Raw genomic sequence first — 21709 nt, forward strand, 5'->3', positions numbered from 1 at the left:
AGAGAGGAGGAGAAAGACAGCGCGTTTATTGTGCAGTCGGATTAACAATGTGGCCAGCTGTAAGTATTCCATGATTACGTTGGAGTTTTCGAGAAAAAAAAAGAAATACGCGAGGACAATGTTGTTATTGTTCTGTCGTGTATTTTTAGTGGCTTTTTTTGGCCACAGAGTAAAATAGCGTAAGTATTTCCTATAAAGTCCGCGAGAGTTATGGCCCGATGCGTGTGCGTATAAGGTAAGGTAAATAAATCTCGAAGAAATCAACAAACGTCCAATAATAACATAGAAGGATGAGAAACGCGCGGTAGAAAAAGGCAGGATGAAAAAATTGAAGAAGATGAAGAAGAAGAAGAGGAAGAAGCAGGAATAACCGGATAGAATAAAAATAAAATGAGATACGGTATGAGAAATAAAAGGAAGAGCAAAGAGAGAGAGAGAGAGAGAGAGAGAGAGACAGAGAGGAATGATGTTATACGTTTAAGATATAAACAAGCCATCAAATAAAGATAAACGTTGGCATATCTCCGGCGCGTATACACAGAGAATCAGAAATCTCTCTCTTTCTCTCGTATGAAAATAAACCGAACGAAATGTAATTCAAAGTGTATATTCTAAAATTAAAAATAACGAGAGAAGAGTTATCGAACGTTTATAAATAAGATAGCGTGGATTTATGCTTCTTGCATGATTTCAGCGTGCGTTGTATGCAAGGGAAAAAAGATTACTCGAACGCACTAAATCAGCGCTAACAATATAAATACAAAATTATGTAAACAGACGTCTCTGCCGCGCGAGAGTGAAGAATCGCAAGTTCCTCTCTCACGACGTTCTCTCCCTCGTCGCCGCTGGCTTCTCCAATTCCACTCTTAAATGCGCGTAACTCGTAATTACAAAAGAGATAAAAAAAGAGCGCTTAAAACGGTCGACCTAGCCGGGATAAAAAATTCTAATTTCACGGAACTGCGGCTATTTTCTTACCATTAAATTATCTACGATCTAAATTTCGAGAGCATGCTCTCGGAACATCTCGGATCCCCTCGAAATTCGATGCCCCCGCAACATAATAACGCGCCGAGAAAGAAAGAAAAGTAACCGATATGAACAATAACACGGGACAAGGGAAAAAGGGGAGAGAAGAGAAATACACAGAGTAGCAGCAGCGGCGGCAGCAGAGTCGAAGGAGGAGGTGGAGGAGAAGAATGAGAGGACAGAGAGAGAGAGACCAAGACACATAGACAGAGAGAGGGGGGAACAGATGGCACTACCTGACCTGTTCTCTCCCTCTCCTCTCTCTCCTAGCTTATATTATAGTTTTCGGCGTAGCCACGCTAGATCTAATAGATACCGAAAAAAGGAAGGGCCAAGAATCTTCTAACCTTCAACAAGCGTGACCAGAAACCGGTTTCTCCCTCTCTTCCCTTCTCCGTCCCTCTAATTCTCCTCTGAGTGTACAGCATAGCCTCCGAGAGAGGAGCGCGTAGAGACCCTTTTTTCGAGGTGTAGGCCTTTTAAAAACTCTGCGCTTACGTACGAAAACTATGCAGGATCTGCAGGTCACACACACATATAGGGGCTGCCGAATTATGCTAACGAGGCACCGGCTTTAAAAACCTATAAATATGATAATCTAGAGCGAGCCCGTATTTTCCCATCGAGTCACGTAGCGATTCGCCACGGAGAGATAGAAGACGGATGTGTTTTCGATTTCGGATCTGTGCTTGTGTACACTGTACACATCGAGGTGAAGAGAGTTCTCGTTATGCAACGCCGAGCGTTTGTGGGTTAGGCTCTGCGCTGGCAGAGCGATGCAGTTTTTTTTCCTCGATGGAGTGGCTCGCGCGCGCGCAGGTATTGTGAGCGAGCATTGAAAAAATACGCGCGTGGTGCGACCCCTCTCTCTCTCTCTCTCTCTCTCTCTCTCTCTCGCTTGCAGGGTGCCAAGTGAAACTACGTGACGAATCACTTTTACGGCGCGGCGCTCTTCGACGACGTCGATTTCGGAGTTGTGAATAGTAGGCTGTGAAATATAGCGGCGTTGTAAATTTGGCGAAAGGGGTTTGTCAAGCTTTTGCAATGTCTTCGTCGGCTTACGTTTTTTTATTTTGCGCGTTTGTCCGTGTCTGAGGCTACTCATTGCTCGAATCGTACGTTATACATTCAATGCCGCGCGAGACTCAATAGCGAAAAGCACATTTTCGTATGAACGCCGAAGAGCAGTATCTCTATAGAGACTCGTTTCTGAAAACCCTTTGTAGGGGAAAAAAGAAAACGTCGTAAAGTCGAAAAAAGCCCGCTGGTCGCCATTTTCAATCTAGTTTTAATACCCTTCCATTACCCGGTTAAATCGAAATTTACGATTAGCCAATATTTGAACGCGACAAGACACACGTTTCGAGGGAACTTATATACTGCTTGTTAGAAAGGGACGGACTATTGAATTACGAGTGAGAAACTTTCGACGTATTATGTTTGCAGACACGCGCACACGCGCGCGCGCTGAAAGTAACGTAATATTCTACAATTTCGCAAACCGCACCTTCCTCGTGAAAAAGTTTGGATTTCGGAATTCGACTTCTACAGGACAAGCCGCCGCAAACTCAGCGTCAGTCCCCACATATTTTCCTCTAACATCATTAAAACGAGCGCCGGGAGTCGTAACCGAAGCCGCGAAAGTTTCGACATGTGTAATTTAATTATCTCCCACCCGATGTAACATACACGCGGTCGAACTCGCTGATAAATTCAAACGTAAACTGGAACTGCAAGTTAACGATTGGATTTTTTTTTGCCAACTTGAAAGTATCCAGTATCGTCGAGGATTTTCGAAATAAAGCCGTTTGCGAAGGAAAGCTGGCTTCTGTGATAACAAAGTATTGTTTGTTGCTGCCTTTCCGATAAATCTCGAAGCTCCAAAGTGGAACCTAAGTAGGATTTTGCAATGAATGAATAATCGCATCGCGAACTAAAACGATTATAGTCACTTTGTTTGAAGCTTTAACTCCAATTACGGAGTGAATAATCTCCGAAAAGATAATGCGGCTAAGTCGCGAATGATAAATTTTCAGAATTATGGGGACATGGAAAAAATCGATTCGAAACTCAAGCGTTTGCGGGGATCTTACGCAATGTTCTTCGGACAAATGGAATTTCGCTTTCTAAATGACGACTGCATGACATGGAAAACAATTTAATGTACTCCGGCTGTTGCTATAACGGCATTCGTAATTCCGGAGATAAGATCTTGAATTAGATGATTATACTTTCAGAAGTATTTCAGCTGGAACAAGATATTTTAACGAGATGGCTTTTCACGATAAAAAAAGCAGTTTATGCGCGTCAATAAATTTTTCATTATATTGCAGATAGGATTTTACATTCCCGATAAAATGAAAATGCTTTTCTTGTTTAGAAGAAAAGTAATTTTCAGATTGGATTGCGCTTTCAAACGTCGAATGTAAGCGATATATAAAGAAAATGCGCCAAGCAAAGATCGACGCTCCAAAGTAACGAAAAATCAAGACTTTCGAAAACTTTAAATCCCGCTGCTCTATAATGCTACGACGAGATAGCTCCGCTAGAACGTTTCGAAGTTTGAAAACTTTATAAGGCTGTTGTTTTGTCGAGGAAAAAGTATGTTTCTATAATGCTTAGTAATAAAACATGATTTAACTCCTCAAACTTCTGACTTAATAAGAATTAACTATCGTAAGTTTTAGAAAGTCTTACTGAAAGTACCAAAGTTTAAGTGTCGTAAGATTAAACTTGCACTGAGGTAATTTCGAATTCACCTTTGTTGAAGGAAATTATGCTGAACTCCATTATGCTTTTAAAACAATTTAAATAACTGCTTGTATAAATTTTGCAATTTGACGATCGAGTCGGTTTTTCCTCTCATTCACAAATTTACAATGTCGAATAGCTTTGATCGTCGCGTATTATTAGAATCACGGCAGCAGTCTTTTTCAATAAAAATGTAAATCTGTATTCACCCTCCGCGAAGCGTTGAATGGAAAAAGAATCCTCGGCGTATAAAAATATGACCCGACGACTAAAATACCGAGAAATCCTCGAAAAAAGAGCTACGAAAGCGTCCGTAAAACCTCGTAAACTAAATACCAAAGCCTCAAATTTAAGTCTCGCGTCGACCGACCAACGTAAAAAAAGCTATAAAACGAGAAATAAAAAGGAAGCAGATCCCTATTTTCAAGGCAAAGGGCATGGCGAGCATCGAGTTAACGCGTATCCACGTTTAAATATTAATTAGTCGAATATTATTTAAAAAAAAAAATAGTTATTTAATTTTAATCAAATATTTTTTCAACCTATAAACTTTCTTGCAATAAGTGAATTTGTTCAAAATTTGAATAAACTAAAACAAGCTTCGTAATTTTCAAAAAAGCGAAACTGCACGAAAAACTCGAAGCACGCGTTTAGCAAATCTCGAAAATATCGATCGCCACGTACGACCGAAAACGCCGTAAAAAAAATCAGTCAACGTTATTCCCGGCGTCTTCGTCGTACTTTGGAATTTTCCACTGTCGCACTCGCACTGCAAGCAGACGAACCCTAGGCACTCTAACGAGCCTCAGCGAAAATCCGCAAGATGGCGACAGGCTGCAGGTCCGCGCGCCAGTCCACTCACCCACGTACAGTAGCGGCACGTACACATAGTGCAGCTGTGAAAATCAGCGGCATCAGAGGGTGGCACGCGGAAAACACGTTTCCCCGACTACTCTAACCTCACACTTGTCGACGCCGCTTGGCATCGTCGCTCCGTAGCATTGGCGAATGAAAATTTGACTTACCGGCGCGGCGAGACGGTCGGTGAGAACGAAATCCAGCTTAACGCTGTTTTTCCACTGTGCATAGGAGAAAAACGAACTAACACCTCGCCGGCTCCTGGCGTTAACTCGGAAAGCTTGAGCTGCGGCGCGTCGTCTTGCTGTGTGCGACGGCGGTGCGCGGCGCTTCACTTAAGAACAAATCACAGTTTTGCCTTGCTTAAATTGCGGATCTCGTGCCCGTGCACGTACATACACAGCACCAGTATGTGAGATCAGGCAACAATTCACAATTTTTCACAAATAATCAAAAGCACACGCGCTGTCCTCAGCCTCCCTTGCGATAACGGCACGAAAACACAGTGTTTCCTTCTTTTTTCTAGGTTAGAACCAAGCACTTTAAACGCACGGCGTTTAACGAATAAGAACGAAACTGGCACTGTGTCGGATCACGTAAGACTTTGCCGGCAAATACGCCACGGGAATACGTAATTATTATATCGGCGAGTACACGTACAATGCAATGCGTTACGTGCAGTGCTGTACAAGCTTACGGCCGGAATACACACAGGAGAGAGACAGAGACAAAACGATACGCGCACTAGCGGCGCTCGACGCGGAATGAGAGAGGCATGGCCGCCGAGCATCGGCAGCGGTGGTGGGGGTAGCGGCAGCGCGCGCGCTCCAGCCGTAGAGCGGGGGGAGAGAGAACGCGGCTAGAGCCCCTATAGTGGGGAGACGACGCACACCGCCGTGTTAGAGCCGGTCGGGTGGGGAGGAAGAGAGAGAAATTATTGGGGGGTGGTGGTGAATGGGGGAAGGCCATCGGGGGAGGTGGGGGTGGATAGCAAGAAAGAGAGAGAGAGAGAGAGAGAGAGAGAGAGAGAGAGAGAGAGAGAAAAAGAGAGACTCTAACAGCCTGTCGAGAGCAGAGACTTTGCTTGTCACAAAGAGCCCCGTTTTCCACTTCTTTCTGTGTGTACGACTATGCGATGTGTATACTGTATATACCTATACTGCTAGTACTTTTCGATCGTAAATGCACATATACACGGAGAGAGAGGATACGAGAACATGGACCATTTTCGCTGGCTAACGATGTAATTTTCTGATTTATGGAAAGTCGAGGGTTACGAATCGTGTACGTGTACGTGGGCCGGTGTACACGTGCACTTTTAGGACGAAAGTTTGATTACTTTAACTGTTCTCTTTTTTTGTCTGAAGACTTTTCTTCTCGGCCTTTGCTTACAAGAACGTTATGAAATCTGAAATTAGAGCTGAAAAGACTTGACCTGTCGCAACACAGACTGCGATTGTAATAACAGGATAGATTTACGCCGGGCACTTTTTCTGCTTCTAATTACGGGAATAGCGATATAGTGTGGCAAAATTGTTGCATGCCGGGCAGTAATACAGCTTATAAATTCGATCGACATGTTCGACAATAATTATGGCCTTGCAGAGAGCTATGTAATTTAGATTGCAGCAAAAGTTTCATTTTCGTATTTTGTGCTACTAAAATATAGCAATAATTGCAGATTTAGATTTAATGGACTGTCGTATTTAATGTCAGCTCAATCGAGTGCAACGAGGCATTACTCAAACATTAATTTTTTTCGTTTCTTCATAAACTCCCGAATTATATGTAAATTCTTTGTAATAAATTGTTCCGACAACTTGGTATTCTAGAAAGTCTATGTAGACTATTGATTGCTCTATTGCTTGTAATATTTCATTGTAATACTTTGTAGCCTTGTGAAACTACATCCTAAATAACTATTTATATTCTTATGTAGTGGTTATTGAATATTTCAATGTCAGTTTGATCTTTGATAACCTTCGATTCGATGGTTTGACAAGGTCAAGACTTTTTGAAAGGTATCTAGCTGACGAAACGTCAATTAGTCTGGTAGGCTTTAAAACGATTGATTTATTAGATTTCAATGACTAACCGACTAAGGCAAAAAATTGTAGGCTTATAATAAAATATGAAGAATAATAATTTATAGTACGATTATGATGATCAGTTTGTTGTCCTTAATTACAAAATGTAAACTGTAACTTTTAGTATAAAATCAACGAAGTAAAAAATAAAAAATATAAGTCAGTCTCGAAGTTAATTTTGTTTGAAGAATAAAATACGGCCTGGAAAGAAACAAGTAGGTAACCAAGAAAACTTAGAAGTAAGTATATCTCGAAAGAGCACGAAACGATAAAGATGGAGAGAGCCATCAGAAAAAAAGATAATAAGTAAATACAAACTGTAAGTTTAAGATACTTATTTATCTTAGAAATAGATAACAAATATTCGGAATGTTTATAGATCGAAGCACGAGTTTCTTAAAAAAAGATAACGAAGGTCATCATGTTCTACGTTCATTTTAAGAATTTTAAATTTAGAAATAATTATCTAAATCACTGAAAATTGAAATTTTTTCTCAAAACATGAAAACTACTTAATGAGCTTCTATTTTCGCATAAGCAGTTCCAAACGGGCAAGTGAAAAAGATTTAACGCATATTCTGACGTCCAAGCACCGTTAGAGGGCGCTATTTTCAGCGCTGAAAGTTATAATAAGATCAGGTGATACATGGAGGCAGAAACTAAAAAAGAGTAGAAAAGCATTTGAATTCATATTGTAGTATTCCCTATTCAACATTATAACTTTTTAATAATTTTGGAGAAACAACCTTCTATCTCAAGTCCATACTCATGTAATATTTGTATATTCATATTTTGTTTATCGTCTGCTTATTATAACTTTCAACACTTTTAGAAAAATCCGCTAGGTGTGCCACTTTTGCTTGGACGTGCGAATGCTTTACAGTTTTTATAAAAATAAAATGGATGTTTTCGAAAGTTTGAGCGAAACTAGATAAATATACTTTTTTATTTAATGTGACTTTAAGCATAGATCAGTAAAATAAGTTTATTAATTCATCAGGGCAGATTTGCTTATGTTTTTTAATTTCAAAATTATGTATGTACATTATTATCTTGACTAATGGATCTTGAGTGCTGACGTAGCGGTTTTAATGCACGAATTAAAAGATTTTAATACTCTTGGTGTGGATAGCTGTGAATAAACGTATACAAAAGAAACTGGCAAATTAAAAGTGAAATATCCATGTTAATTAACTCGCGCAGTTCCTCGGCGAGAAAATAGGGAAATTAATTTTCATGTACGTTAAACGATGTAAAAAACAAACTTTTATCATGCAGAGAATTATTTTAATTAGCTGTTGTTGAAATTTAATATATTTAAAACAGAATATAAAATGTACACAATTGAGAGCCTGATTATAACACGCACACGCTCAGACGCACACATACATGCACGCATGCACGCACGCACGCACACACGAATAAAGTTACAATGAATAATAATTTTACTGAAGCTTGTATACTGGATTAATTTGTTGCGAAAATTTGAATTCATAATAAAATTTCTGTAACTATATTTCATAACATACATAATATTATGTCTACTCGTCATAAAAGATGACGGTAAAGCTGCAACAGGATTTATGAAATTCAAAGTAAGATCATGCATAAAAAAGTAAATGAGATAGTAGTTATAACTAAAAGTTTCTATAATTGGTTTTATTATATATTACTTGTTTGTTCTATGCATTAAAGATTCGTCAGTATCTAGTAGGTCGCGCAAGATTTATATCTCTGGCATACTGAGAAACTTACTCTAGCAACGCAAGCAGTATATAAATTCTTTTTATAGGGATTTCCAATATAACTTTATTTCTCGTACAGTCGAGTGCATTTAAACGAGAAGGCAGTTCATTTTTAGAGAAAGAGACAGAAAGAAACCTTTATAGCGGAATAAAAATACATATTTCCTGAAAAGCTTGCTCTGGCGTACATGCACACGTTCGAGTACACACACACACACACACACACACACACAAAGCGGGAAGCACTGGAAAAACTTCTTATCGAGCGTCTGTAAGAGCCCCTGTAAAGAAGAACACGCAGACAACTCGGAGAATCGAATTGCTATACACCGCGATGCACACGCACGACCATTCGCACTATAGGTGTGGGTGACGTGGCATGTAAACACTATATCTATGCACAGACCTGTGTAAAGGTATACGGTGTCTAGCAAATACCAGTAAAACCAAGTGCACACACGTGGACACACGCACAGTTAGATACAGCAACCTCGAGCGATATTACAATCACCGGACGCATACACTTGCATAACGTGCTCTTTACACGTACAAGAAACTGTAGAAGAGCATAAGTGAGCGGGGAAGGAAAGCCAAGCGAGATGGATCGGAAAAGAGGATGGAAGCGTAGAGATAGAGAGAAGCTCGGAGTGTGTGTGTGTGTGTGTGTGAGAGAGAGAGAGAGAGAGAGAGAGACGACGTAATGAGAAAGTTAAAGGAAAACAGAGTATTTGTACGCGAATACTATACATATACATATATAGAGGAGAGAGAGAGAGAGAGAGAGAGAGAGAGAGAGAGAGAGAGAGAGAGAGAGAAAACGCTGGTACGGTAGGGGAAAAGCCGGCTAGGGCAGGAAGCGCGCGAGTGGAGGAGGGGGTTAGCGGGGTGCAGCGGGTGGGGGAGAGAGTCTCGCGTTATTACGTTTCTATGGAGATATCGCGAAGGGGCTTTAATTTCAGAAGTATTCAAATTTATTTAAATCCTATTTCCTGCAGAGTTCCATACTAAATCCGTTGTGTAGTCTTGGCCTGTTTCCTCTCTTCCGTACCTTCCTGCTCTTTGATTCTCTTTCTCTGTAAATACGCGAACAATGTATATGCGATATTGTGGATATAAACTTGATATATTTCAATTTACTTCTGACGCTTGGAAAATTGATGCAACGGTTTATTGTTAACGTAGACGAATTCCCGCTGACACAAATTAAAGCGAACTTGTTTTAAAATAATTCGCAACGAATTGAAGAGAGAGAAGTTTGTTGCGAAAGCATCGCGTTTGCTCGAAAAGAAATTCTTTATATTTTTCCAACATGTAATTGCGTTGAAAAAAGAATTACAAAGCCGATGATAAACGCTTTCATGCCTTAAACGCGGGAGAGATTAAATCTTTTCTTCCCTTTGATAACTTTTACCGTTAAATTGTGCAGAAAATTACTTGCTATATCTCTGCGTCATAACTCTAGATGTAAGTTACATATTTATGATGTTGTATAAGCATTTTTTTGCGATACGCTTTTATTTCCTGCGAGATTTATGAATAGATTCTACGAATAGTTGGAAAAACTTTACGTGATATCAGTACGAGTAGAGAAGGAACACGGATATTCTGACAGAAAAATGCGCTATGAATCATTTTGAAGTTACGCAGATGTGCTGCTACAAAGTAAAAAAATATTGATTCGTCAAAGTTTATAAATATGTATGGTCTATATCGAACGTTCTTTAAAAATACCATATTTTTTTCAGTATTGAAAAAATGGATTCCGGTAAAATACGTATAATATTTGGATACATGAACTTTTTACCGGTTGTACTAAGTTTATAGAAAAAAAAATTGAAGTTACGAAGTTTTGATTTTCGATGAAGTAAAATTAAAAAGTTTGAAGCTACGAATAAATAGCCTTGGGCAGTCGCTCGATAACAAAATAATAAGTCGGAAATCATAAAATGAAATTGATTTATCGGTGTACGGACGGAAAAGGAAAAAATAACGTCAATACAGCGAATTGAAGTGCTTTCTGTTGATATGAAATTGAAAATTCCGTTCTGAAAAGTTGCAAAGCACGCGATAGATATAAAACGTAAACCTTTATTATTGAAACGTCTGCCATATCCTTTTTATTAAACAATATAAAGTAATATCAGAATTCAATATCTCGCAAAACAAATTTCATCATAAATATATATGGATTTCGTTTTAATATCGTAAACGAGCGATGTATTGGAATAACGCATCAGGTACGAGTTTCAAAGTATAAAACCACTTTACTGAAAATTTTATACTAAAAATCAAGTTTTATCGCGCCGAGATGATTATACAAGCAGCATTTTATAGGACGTCGTAATAGTTCACACATAAGGCGTGGCACACTCTCAGTACCCAATTCATTGGAATAAAAAGAGGTGTGGTGCAGCGTAAATCATATCATTCGTAAACCTAAAACCTCTGCGGTATCTCAGCTCATTTGCGACGATTAACTTTTCAAAACGTCATTGGCCAACCGGATGACAGCCCGAGAAAAAACTTATTCGACGTATGCACGCAGTCCTAAATTAAAACGAAAACTTTCCTACAATGCGATCTGGCAGTAGAGAGGTACCCATCCGCAGCCGCGCGCGCATTCCTGCGGCCATCGCGTCGACGATGCGCGGTTGCATCGAGAGCACGCGAATCGGCATAGCTCGAGCAGAGAATTCGTGTACCGCTGAATCAAAAGCTGATTTGGCGATCGCAACAGCCCGGCAGATGCTGCGCTGCCGCTGGAGGAGGAGAAAATGCGTTCCATACTGCTCTGCGCTCCGTGTATGCGTTCTTGCAATTCTCTCTCTCGGCGTTATTATCGGGGCGAGATCGAAGATTGATTTTTGCCTATAGAAAGTGGGTTAGCGAGCCGCGAATCTTTTCACTCGTCGCTGCGGTGCCGCTTGCGAAATTTACGGTAGCGCATAATCTTCAGAAATTGTTGGCTGAATACTTGTACTGATAAGAGAGCTCGCAGGTGCGGAATGTGGTCGAAGGGATGCGCGGGGCTACAGAGCGTCACTTGTTTTCGAGGGGGATTAAATTTTATCTCCCGGAAAATTAACTCTCGAAACTTCCTAATTACGCACTTTAATTTTATCTCGTGCGGCGCGACGACGCTGCTGAATCCGCCCTTTTTTTATCAATTAACGACGATAAAGAGAGCGACCGAGACGAAAATGACCAATTATATAATAAAGCGATGCGTACATTTTTTTTTCTCTCGCGGGGATTGTAGAAATTTAACGAGTAAAAATCGCTACGAAATTAAACAGCATGTTAAGTATGGTGGGTTAGATTTTGAGGTTACGAGAGTACGTGGCTCGCGCGGCTAGCTCAAGTCCCAACAGTTGCAGAAGCAAAGAAAAAATACATAATTGCAGTTACCTCACATGGCGAAAGTGAATTCACAACCTCAAAAATTCTCTTAACTAAAACTTAACTAATTTTAGCTAAGGACCTATTCAATAAACGAATTTTCAGCTAAATCGTAAGGTTTTTGTTCTTATTCGCATAAATAAGCTAAACTTTATCTGAATAACCGTTCACATTTCTACCAGGGGAGTGAAGTACTAGAAGAAAGTTAGATTTGAAAAATAGCGCGCATCGTATCGACCGAACGCGTAACGAGGTAAAATCAAATTTATACGACTGACCTGAATTTGATCGTATAAGCGAAATTTTCTAAAAATAAATAATAATGTAAAAATGCGGCGGGCGCGCATACGCGCACGCGGTATAAAAGTTGAGTACTTTAGATTATTATATCCTCGCTACATTCAATGAGTTAATAAAACTTTTATGTACAGAGCATAATACTCCGATGAAAGACTCTTGAGAATTCAATTTTAAAAATCCTCTTGCACGCGCAGAAGTTTTTCTTCGAAGAACATCGAAACGTATATATGGAGGCCATATGGCCAAAACCTGGGCTAAAGTTATGAAAGGATTTTTACTTTGGTATATTTTAAGACGGCTCTTCGACGATGTACACATATTTCGCCTTAAATGAAAACTCTCTGCCAAAGTAAATAATGGTATTTTTTTTTGCTCTCGAAACGTTTCCGCCCCTATGGCACTTTTGTTGATTCGTCGCTTTATGAAAGCCATACAATCCAAACTTCAAGTTTATACGCTTGTAAACATTGCACTGTCTATTCATCGACAACTGAGTTACACCAGGTACAAAAAATCTTTTCAAGCTATTTTTTACGCTCTGAAACGAATTTTCAAAAAAATATAATATCGGGTTTCTTGAAATATAAAAGCGTACAGTTCACGCAGCCGAAATAAAACGACTTGTAAAAACGCCCGTGTATAAAAAAAGTCAACAGTCGAAAATTCGCCGGTTTTCAAACACTGCACCTGCGATCACGTATAACATTATTATATACTTCCCACCGGCGTCTTGCTCTCAAGCCGTGTTATATCACGTATACGTATGAGGATGCGTTTTCTCTCTCTCGATCTTTCTGTAACAGCCTCGCAATGTAGCGCATACGCTGCTGCGAAGAGACGATGCCCCTCGCGCCGATGAATGAGCTCGACGAAAACAACGCTTCCTTTCGCACGCATGCGAGAACTCGTTTATGTACATGCGCCTCGTTTTTCGCGCTATACATATAAGTGTGAAGCACTTTCGCTTGCGCTGATTATTCAGCTGATCGCGAGGAGCGCCGAAATTTCGAAAATTTTACCGTTAAACGTCCTTTCGACTATTTTGCGATTTCAAATAAGATTTAAATCGTTCCAGTAGAAATTTTACCGTTAAAAGTTCAGAAATGAAACCTAGAGAATTATTATATTGTATACACCGACTGTCGCTAGCATCAGTCCTTTCTAATCACGTTTACGATTGGAAACGTTCTCAATGTCCACATAGACGTAAACATGTACACCGAGAGACAGACGTCGTCAACAAGGCTATACACACGCGTTATTGTACGCCGACCTTGCGATTTATGTCATTTATTAATGACTTCTGCAACATTATTTGCTGAAAAAGAACGTGTGCAATTAAACTAATGCCAGCTTCGATGTATATATAGACAAGCTTGATCTCTTACACGCGTGGAAAAGTCTGAGCGAACGCGCGACCTACATCGCGTATTAAGATTGTTATTCCAAGAGGAGAATTTTGATATATTCCTCACGCGCACCGGATTAGCTTCTTTTCACCGTCCAAAAAGCTGATTTGATCCAATTTTATATACGAATGTGTATTTGCGCTATACAATTCGCGATTATACAATAACGCGCGGCGCAGAACAAATTGAAATGTCTCCTCTCACGTTTGAATGCGAATTCGAGGCAAAAATATCAATTCGACGGCGAACGAAAAAGAGAGATGAAAGAGAGGATGAGAAAAGGGGAGTGTATATGTAGCTATAACAAGTCGAACGCATACCACGTCGGTGTGTTTATACGACGCGGACAGGAACACACTCATACTTATATACGTGTACACGCACACGAGTTGCGCAGAGTAAACTCGAGCAAATGCGTTCACCGGCAACGACGTCGTACCCCTCCCCCCTCTCCTCTATGCCTTTTGATATTCCTCGACGAACTTTAATTAAAATTGATTCGATAACGAGGTTATAAACGCGCGTACGTACACGCACGTACACATGCACACGCTCACAGGAGAGTTGAATTCGCATTGAGCGCAATTATAAAAGTTTTGTATTATCGACGAGATCGGAACTCGATTATTTCTTTTTACTTCCTCTCGCCAGGACCCCTCCCCGCGTCTTCTTTTGCCGATACAGAGGAACGGAGTATATAATATCGAGTTTGCGCGGCGAAACATTGTGCGTCTTTAATTAAAGCCCTTCGCGGAATTGATAAGGATTTCATCGCGGATGCAGAGAGCGACTTAGCGGGAGCTGTTTTCCTTAATTATGTAAAACTAACTTTGTCCACCCGGAGTGGTGGGGTGGGAGGGGCTTATGTGTGCTTTGTACTGCTACTCCTTCTCCGCGCGCACCTCTTATAGTCCTCGATTCCGTTCTCTTTTTTCGCGCGCTTCTTCTCCTATAGGTATACTTGTTCGGAAAAGAAATGAACAAGGACGTCGCGGAAAAAGTTTAAATCAATGTTGAAAAACAGTACCGTGTTGATCTTCGCGAAAAGATAACTGTCGAAGGGTCGGGAGTGCGCACGCGCGGAACGGGAGGGGCGGGCGGAAAGTTTTATACTTTTAAAAGGATGAAAATACGACTCCGCGCCGGGGCTCTTAGATATATTATTGGAATCGATAAAGAGTGCACTTTCGTACATAGTTTTTCTATCTGTGTGTGTGTGTATGTGTGTGTGCGAGTGTACGCGTCTACACACAGGGAAGCGCGTACAGATGTATATGAAATTTCTCGGCAGCAGCTGGGTCGCCTATATAGACATGTCTATATATCGCGAGTTCGCGAATCGATAAGGTAGACGGAGGGTTATTTAAGGAAAGGGAAGCGAAATACACGAAATTGCTACAATATTGAACTAAGTATTTGCCCAAGTGCATACAGCGTGTACTAGACCTACACACACACACGCACACACACACACACCGATAGTGTATACTTCAGAAACGTTTCTCTTTCTCGGTATAGAGCTTCGTTTTGATGGAATGCCGTCGCGCAATGCGAGCGTTTGTCTTTTTTCGCCGAGAAATACGAGGAAAATTAGGTCTCTAATGGAGGTCGTCGACGTCGGCCGTTTTTGCAAATTTTAAAAGCCCACAAACGACTTCATTAGAGTTGAACGTGAATCACCGCGCGAGTCTTAGTGCGGTTCTAAAAATAACGGACGACGCGTGCGTGTACACGCGGCTATGTATGCTTGCGCCCGTGTGCGTGTGTGTATTATATATACAAACAAAGGAACTTTTCATCACGGGAGGAGAGAGGACAGGATGATGAAATTCAATTGAAGATGAAAAACGTTTTGGTCGTTTAGTGCAGGCCTGCGCGTTGTTGTTCCTTGATTAAATATACGAACTGCTCCTATGAGACTGCTATTATTTCAGCAAAATAACCAAATTACGCAGTCGAATGTGCTACGACGCTGGGATGTAATTTTGATATATGTGTGTGTGTGTGTCTAACGTCTCCACGTATATCAAATCAGCGTGTGCAGACACACACCGTCTTATGAATATGTACGGTGATTTCAATGCTGATCTAAAATGCACGCATAATTGAGACAAAGTGTGTTTTTGAAAAAGAATCGCAAATGAACGCGAGTAACGGCGGATGCAAATTTATAAATTCATAAAATTAAGATATCATCAGCGCGGGTTGCATATTACAAAGTTATGTGAAATAAACAGCGCCAGTAGATTACTCCCTGTTATTTCAATGTTACGTTTAAAACCACTTTAATCGGAATTTTTTCCTCCGTTGCGCCGCAGTCAACGACCGATAACGGAAAAAAGTCCGAGGCTCTGGTACATAATTGATGCAGTCTTTTCAAGTTTTTGTATAGCGGTTGGAATAGGCACGAGACTTTATCAGCCAATTCTTTATCGGGCGTTGATGCTCTAAAAATATTCGAGCAATCGTTTTTCTAAATTAATCACAAGTCGCTGTGCATTGAAAATAGTTTTACGTGAAAAATTTCGTCTCTGGAATTCTACGCCGAGTGGACAGTTTAAACTGATGAAATATGTAAAAAATACAAATATCAAAATATCAGAACAAATCCTTTATTGTTAAGCTATTTTAAATTGACACGACTGGAGTCGTGCGATCGATAGCAGTTCTATAAACATTTATATATCAGGGTGATTATCCTGTATAGCGTTTAATAGTCCGATCATTGTTATTTATGTCACACATATGCGCTTTCTCTCGGTGTTATTTTAGCAATGCCGTTGCGAAATTGTTTCGATATCCATAACGTCGAATCTCTTGCTACTGCTGCGTCGTAAGTTCGCAATAATTATATAAAATAGCATATCGTGGTGGTTAATTTCTTGGCACTATAAGCAATGTTCTAAATTTAAAAACTTTCCATATTAAAATTTTAAGTACAATTTTACTTTGGACGTGAAGAAAATATCTTTGTACTGAATGATTTGGTTTTAAACTTTCACTTTATACTGGCCTCAATCTTGAATCAAACTCCAATATAATATGAAAACTGGGTATTAATAAAGAAACTATTTTATTTATTGTGTGTACAGCCCGTGAAACGGATGATATTAAAACTTGAAAATTTCACTCGTAAAAATGAGCATAGAAAGAGCAATCAGCGCACTCTTCATGATAGCGAAGCATAAATAATTTGCCGTGGAACATGTAAACAACGCGATATGCCTCGCTGTGTACAGTATATAAAAAAAAAGAGAGAAATGAGACAAGCAACTAGTAAACAATGAGTTGTTATCGCGACCTAACTGGGTTAAGACCAAAAATAACGGGATCCGCATGCTAGGTGTAACAAACTCGTACCGGAGAGATAATGGAAAAATCGCGGTAACAAAAGCAAAGCATCATCGTGCATGCATTACAATCTCTGACGGAAATATCGCGAGCAAAACGGAAAACAGTTCGGAGTTTTCGAGCGTTTACTTCGCAAAGCAGGAAGCAGCGAATCTCAGCCGTATACAATACTCTGCCTTGAACGATAAACGGATCTCCAACGCGAATATAAGATAAATAATCTTAATTGGCTGCAGAGCGAGATCTCGCGATCTTAATTGCGCCACTTGATAAAAAGCCAATGCAACCGCGTCGTTCGCATTATGCACTCCCGGCATCCGTAATTTTCTTCGCTTTTTCTATTGTACACGGAAAGGGAATTCGGACTTTTCTCGTGTAAACCAAGTTTTTTTTCGTGTCTACGTTGCTCTGTACACACGGCGTTGCGCAAGCGTATGTAGAGCGTTTTTTTCTTCGACCGAGGAAGTGATTTTTGTTTCAGTGGAAAGTAACTTTCGTTTGAGGAGAGACGCACGACTGAAATCTGGTATTCCGAAACGAGATATGAATCTGGATTTCTTTTTTCTGTAGGAACAGTTCGGACAGCGTTGGCTGTCTTTAAAACAACGCTGAATTCGTTTCGTGCGCGGAGAAAATAGAATGCTTGCAAAATGTTTATCAAGAGTCTGCAATGTTGCGCACTCATTGAGATTCGTGTTCAGTTGAAAACTGGTTTATCGCGAAAAAAATTCTACAATAAATTATGCAGTCTAATCGCTCTGGCCTTAATTAAGTATTATCTAGGATTGAAAGATGTAATAAAAGCTGAATCGCATTTGTTGCGTATTGCACGAGATGTTAGATTCTATGCTAATGGATGTATCCGAAGTGTTTTTCACACCCATTGTTTATCCAGATGTAATTAATTCTCCTTATGCAACCGGCTTTTGTTATTTCAAAATTTATGGAGGTGCAGTTTCCAAAATTATGAATTTAAGCATACGATCTGTGGGAAATAGTGTATGCACTATATCATAAGTAGAATAGCTATATTACTTGTACATGAATATGTCGAAATTATATTCATGAAGAAAATTCAACTATGAGAAGTTGTGACGTCTATTTAAAAATCTTGGAAACTACTACGGGCACTTCTATTCATCACGAATTCATTTATATTGTCGTCTATAGAGTTGACCTCGATTAGGACGCTGATATCGTCAACGATAAAGATCATACATTCACACTTGTACGCTCAGTACGACACTAAAGTCCATGAGATTGTACAAGAAATATCGCGATAAGATAATGTCCCAATTGAAAATAGATAAAATCTTAACTTCCACGTAGCCGTTTTACAATTTATTACGAGCCTCGGAATAAATTATATTCATGCTGTGACTTTTTAAAATAAATAGCTAAGATTTTGAGTAAAAATTTTACGATAGCAAAAAAGTATTTATATGTTAAACATTTTATTTAGAAATAACTTTTTGTAAGATTATAAGATAAAATATGCTTGGTAAAAGTAAAATAGCAGTTATAAAATAATACTTTTAAAATTATTTCAACGCTTGAACATTCGCGTTCTACTTATTTGGAATTATTTTGTGATTTCACATTGCTGCAGGATAAAGAATCTCAGGATAAATATTGTATTTACGTTGTATTTAGATTTTTATCTTTTTATAAATTTGTCGCGAGATAAGATATTATATAAGTAAAGTATATAAGTAAAGTACGAGTATTTATAATTATTGCGCAATAATACATATTTTTACGATAGAGGAGGGCAGTGAGAGGGGTGGAGAAAAATAACCAATAATTATTTAATTGGATACAGCGTTGAATTTAAAAGTCAAGGTTTCATTGACGTAAGACTGGAGAATGCATCAATGCTATAAATTAAGTCTACTTAAGATAAAAAAGAGCTATAACAAAGAACTTTAGGATTAATCATCAAGATACCGAGCAATCAATTTATAATTCCATAATAGTTTCAACAAATGCGTCATCTCGCTCTCTCGTAGCGCAAAATCTTTTCATGCCAGTCCAAGGCCGACGAAACAATTGACAATTGCGACAATGTCAATATCTAAATGATGTCTAAGGTAAGCACGCATAGGTCATAATGCAATTATTTTTTTCTGTCTGGTTTTCTTAACTTTTTTAAACTATATGGATAGAAAAAGGTACTTTAGAATTTTGCGCTTTTTGCACAATGGGTATATGTGTATTGGATGTCATATCAATGTGACATTCTCGGAGAATGATTAAAGCACTGGAGTGAATTCTAGTAGAAACTTGACACTGGTTGATCAGAAGTCGCATATGAAATACTTGACATCGTTCTAGAATTTTTAAGCATGAATTCTTGTGAAATTAAAATTTTTAATACATTGATAAAATAGTCAACACAATAAATTATACAATAGTAGTAATGATTCATACTTGAACAACTGAAAAAGTATTCATTTTAAACATATTACGCATTTAATTAAAACATATTTTTTAGATTCATTTAATTTTCATAAACGATTATATGTGATGTCCTTTTTGATAATAAATTTTGCAAAGACAAACAATAAAAAACTTGTATTTGTTTTTACTTGCTCATTAGTTTAAAAGCAGAAGTTTTAAGTTTAAATTTGGTGGTGACAACACTTTATAAAATATTTTATTAAAGATAAACAAAAAAACAAGTAAACCAAATGCTATGTCTGGATTTAAAGATAGAACACAAAACCAAAACTCATTTTGTTGTAAATTAAAGACAAAAGGCTTAATTATTATTGTCACACTTGAATAAAGTCTGAAATGCTAGCCCCGAAGTCCTCTTGATCCTTTTCCGTCAGGAGTAATTGCTTGCAGAGCAAGAAGAACCAGTAAAAAGTAGGCACGAATGAAGAAAATTAATTCGTCTGTTGTTTCATTTCATTTAATTTGTTCAGCAAATTTACTTTTGTCGTGGTGGGTATGAAAAATGGAAGTTATAAAACATCAAGGTCGTTCGAGAATGAGATTCGTCGAATGCAAAATAGGTGATGTCAGGCGTCAGTTTTAAAAAAAATTATTACAGCATTAAAAATATTCAACCTCACAGTAAACTAAAAAGGCTACGTTAGAACATTCGAGATTGAAACAAAGTCTAGAATTTTTTATAAGCGGAAAAGAGGAGAACTCGAGAATACATAATGAAGTAGGCTACCGAGAAGGAAAATGTAATCTATTGTTATATAATATTATGGATATCCAATCACAATGCTATGACGTGTATCTTCAGAAAACGTTTCACGCGTCTTCGAAATTAATATGACGAAAACTTGAAGGAAAAACAAATATTTCACAATTATTGTGTGTCACTATAACCGCGTTCACCAAACTTTGTTAATTTCCTGAAGAAAAAAACCGTTATAATAATTCAACATCATGCACTAATGACACAAGTTCAAATTCTGTGTAAACAGGACCGAATGGGAGTTCGGTAAGTCCACTTTCCGAAATTTTGCTTGTTTTCGACTTAAGAGTTCGTACTAAGGCTTGAGTATGAAAGTTCATTAAGATATGAAGCAAAGTGCGAATTTAATGAAATTAAATACACTATTTGTACTATGCAATGTTCTGTAACGCTTTAGTATCCAAAACATAAAGACAGAGTTTGTATACGGAGCCTTTAGCTTGCAGATGGGTTTGAAAATGATTCTTAAATATCCTTTTCCAGGAATGGGATGAGAAACTGAGCAGCTGAAAACTCTTTCAAGCGAAATATGTGCATTAATGCTAAGGTACACAAGAAATAGTGTATACGCGAAAATGAAAAGTTGTGGGAGGAAGACAGAACAAGATAGCGTCGAGCCGACAGACAGCAGAGCAGAGCAGACAGGCAGAAGGACAGAAGCGTCTTAATTGGAAGGCGAAGCACGTTTAAGCCGCGTTTGGCTCTTGTAATCCTCTGGACTTGTTTAGGGAAAGAGAGAGAGAGAGAGAGGGGGGAGGGGAGGATAGACATGCAGGCAAGTTAGGTGGAAAGTAGCAGAGTTAAGCAGGGATTACCCGAAAGTCGTATAACTTGCTAGCATTGTCATGTTGTTGTTCTAATTTTCATGGCGTTTGCATTCCAATTTTTTAAAGGAAACTTATTTTTTTACTATATTGTAACAATGGATCTTATCCAACTTTCGACTTTTATTCTATGCAAAAGAGTATTGTGCACTGATAATATGCGACAATGTGGTTGCAATGATTAATACTCCGCATAATTGTGCTTCAATTTACAAAACGATCAACTTTGTAACGTCATTTGGATTTTACGAAATCTAAACGTGCATTTTATCACTCTTGTTTAGAAAGCAGAATGTATCCGTTGATAAGATACAGATAATAATTGATAAAAATTTTAGGAATGACGAATCTGACCTTGCAAAGATGTATTAAGTGGAGGAAAAGCTCCTGCAGGCTTGTATTTTGCCAATATTCCAAACAAACTACTCTAACTAGATAAAAAGGTTGCACAATCACTTTTTACGACATCAATTGTTCCAGAATTACACGATTTAACTTTTTAATAACACTTTTTAGTACCATACTACACGATCGGTCTGGCGCAGGCTTTTTTAGCTTTTTTTTCAATCTTCATCGGTGTAATCAAACCGGGTTTCTTACAACTTGAAATATAAAAAACCGATTATATACACAGGTGAAAAAAATTATTATTTACCAAAGATTAAGGATCTATTTGGAGCACAGGAAAAAAGATTTATGTATCGCGGGGGTTTCGTCATGTTCATTTTTAGCAAATCGA

The 21709-nt window shown here is 38.7% G+C and overlaps 1 protein-coding gene across 11 annotated transcripts in view; it reads right to left on the reverse strand.

The window, feature by feature from the left end:
- LOC100124207 (TOX high mobility group box family member 3) overlaps nucleotides 1-21709 on the reverse strand; it is a 244955-nt gene that overhangs the window by 63597 nt on the left and 159649 nt on the right. For 2 of the 11 annotated variants that reach the window (XM_032601068.1, XM_032601069.1), the window contains exon 1: nucleotides 4806-5404. The exons of 8 other annotated variants lie outside the window; for them this stretch is intronic. The gene's annotated coding sequence lies outside the window, so the exon portion shown is untranslated. Of the gene's footprint in view, nucleotides 1-4805; nucleotides 5415-21709 lie in introns of those variants that run through there. One more of the 11 variants, XM_008217684.4, reaches the window with a different exon arrangement.

The sequence above is a fragment of the Nasonia vitripennis genome, chromosome 5 (assembly GCF_009193385.2).
Source record: "Nasonia vitripennis strain AsymCx chromosome 5, Nvit_psr_1.1, whole genome shotgun sequence".
In the NCBI taxonomy this organism is placed as follows: domain Eukaryota; kingdom Metazoa; phylum Arthropoda; class Insecta; order Hymenoptera; family Pteromalidae; genus Nasonia; species Nasonia vitripennis.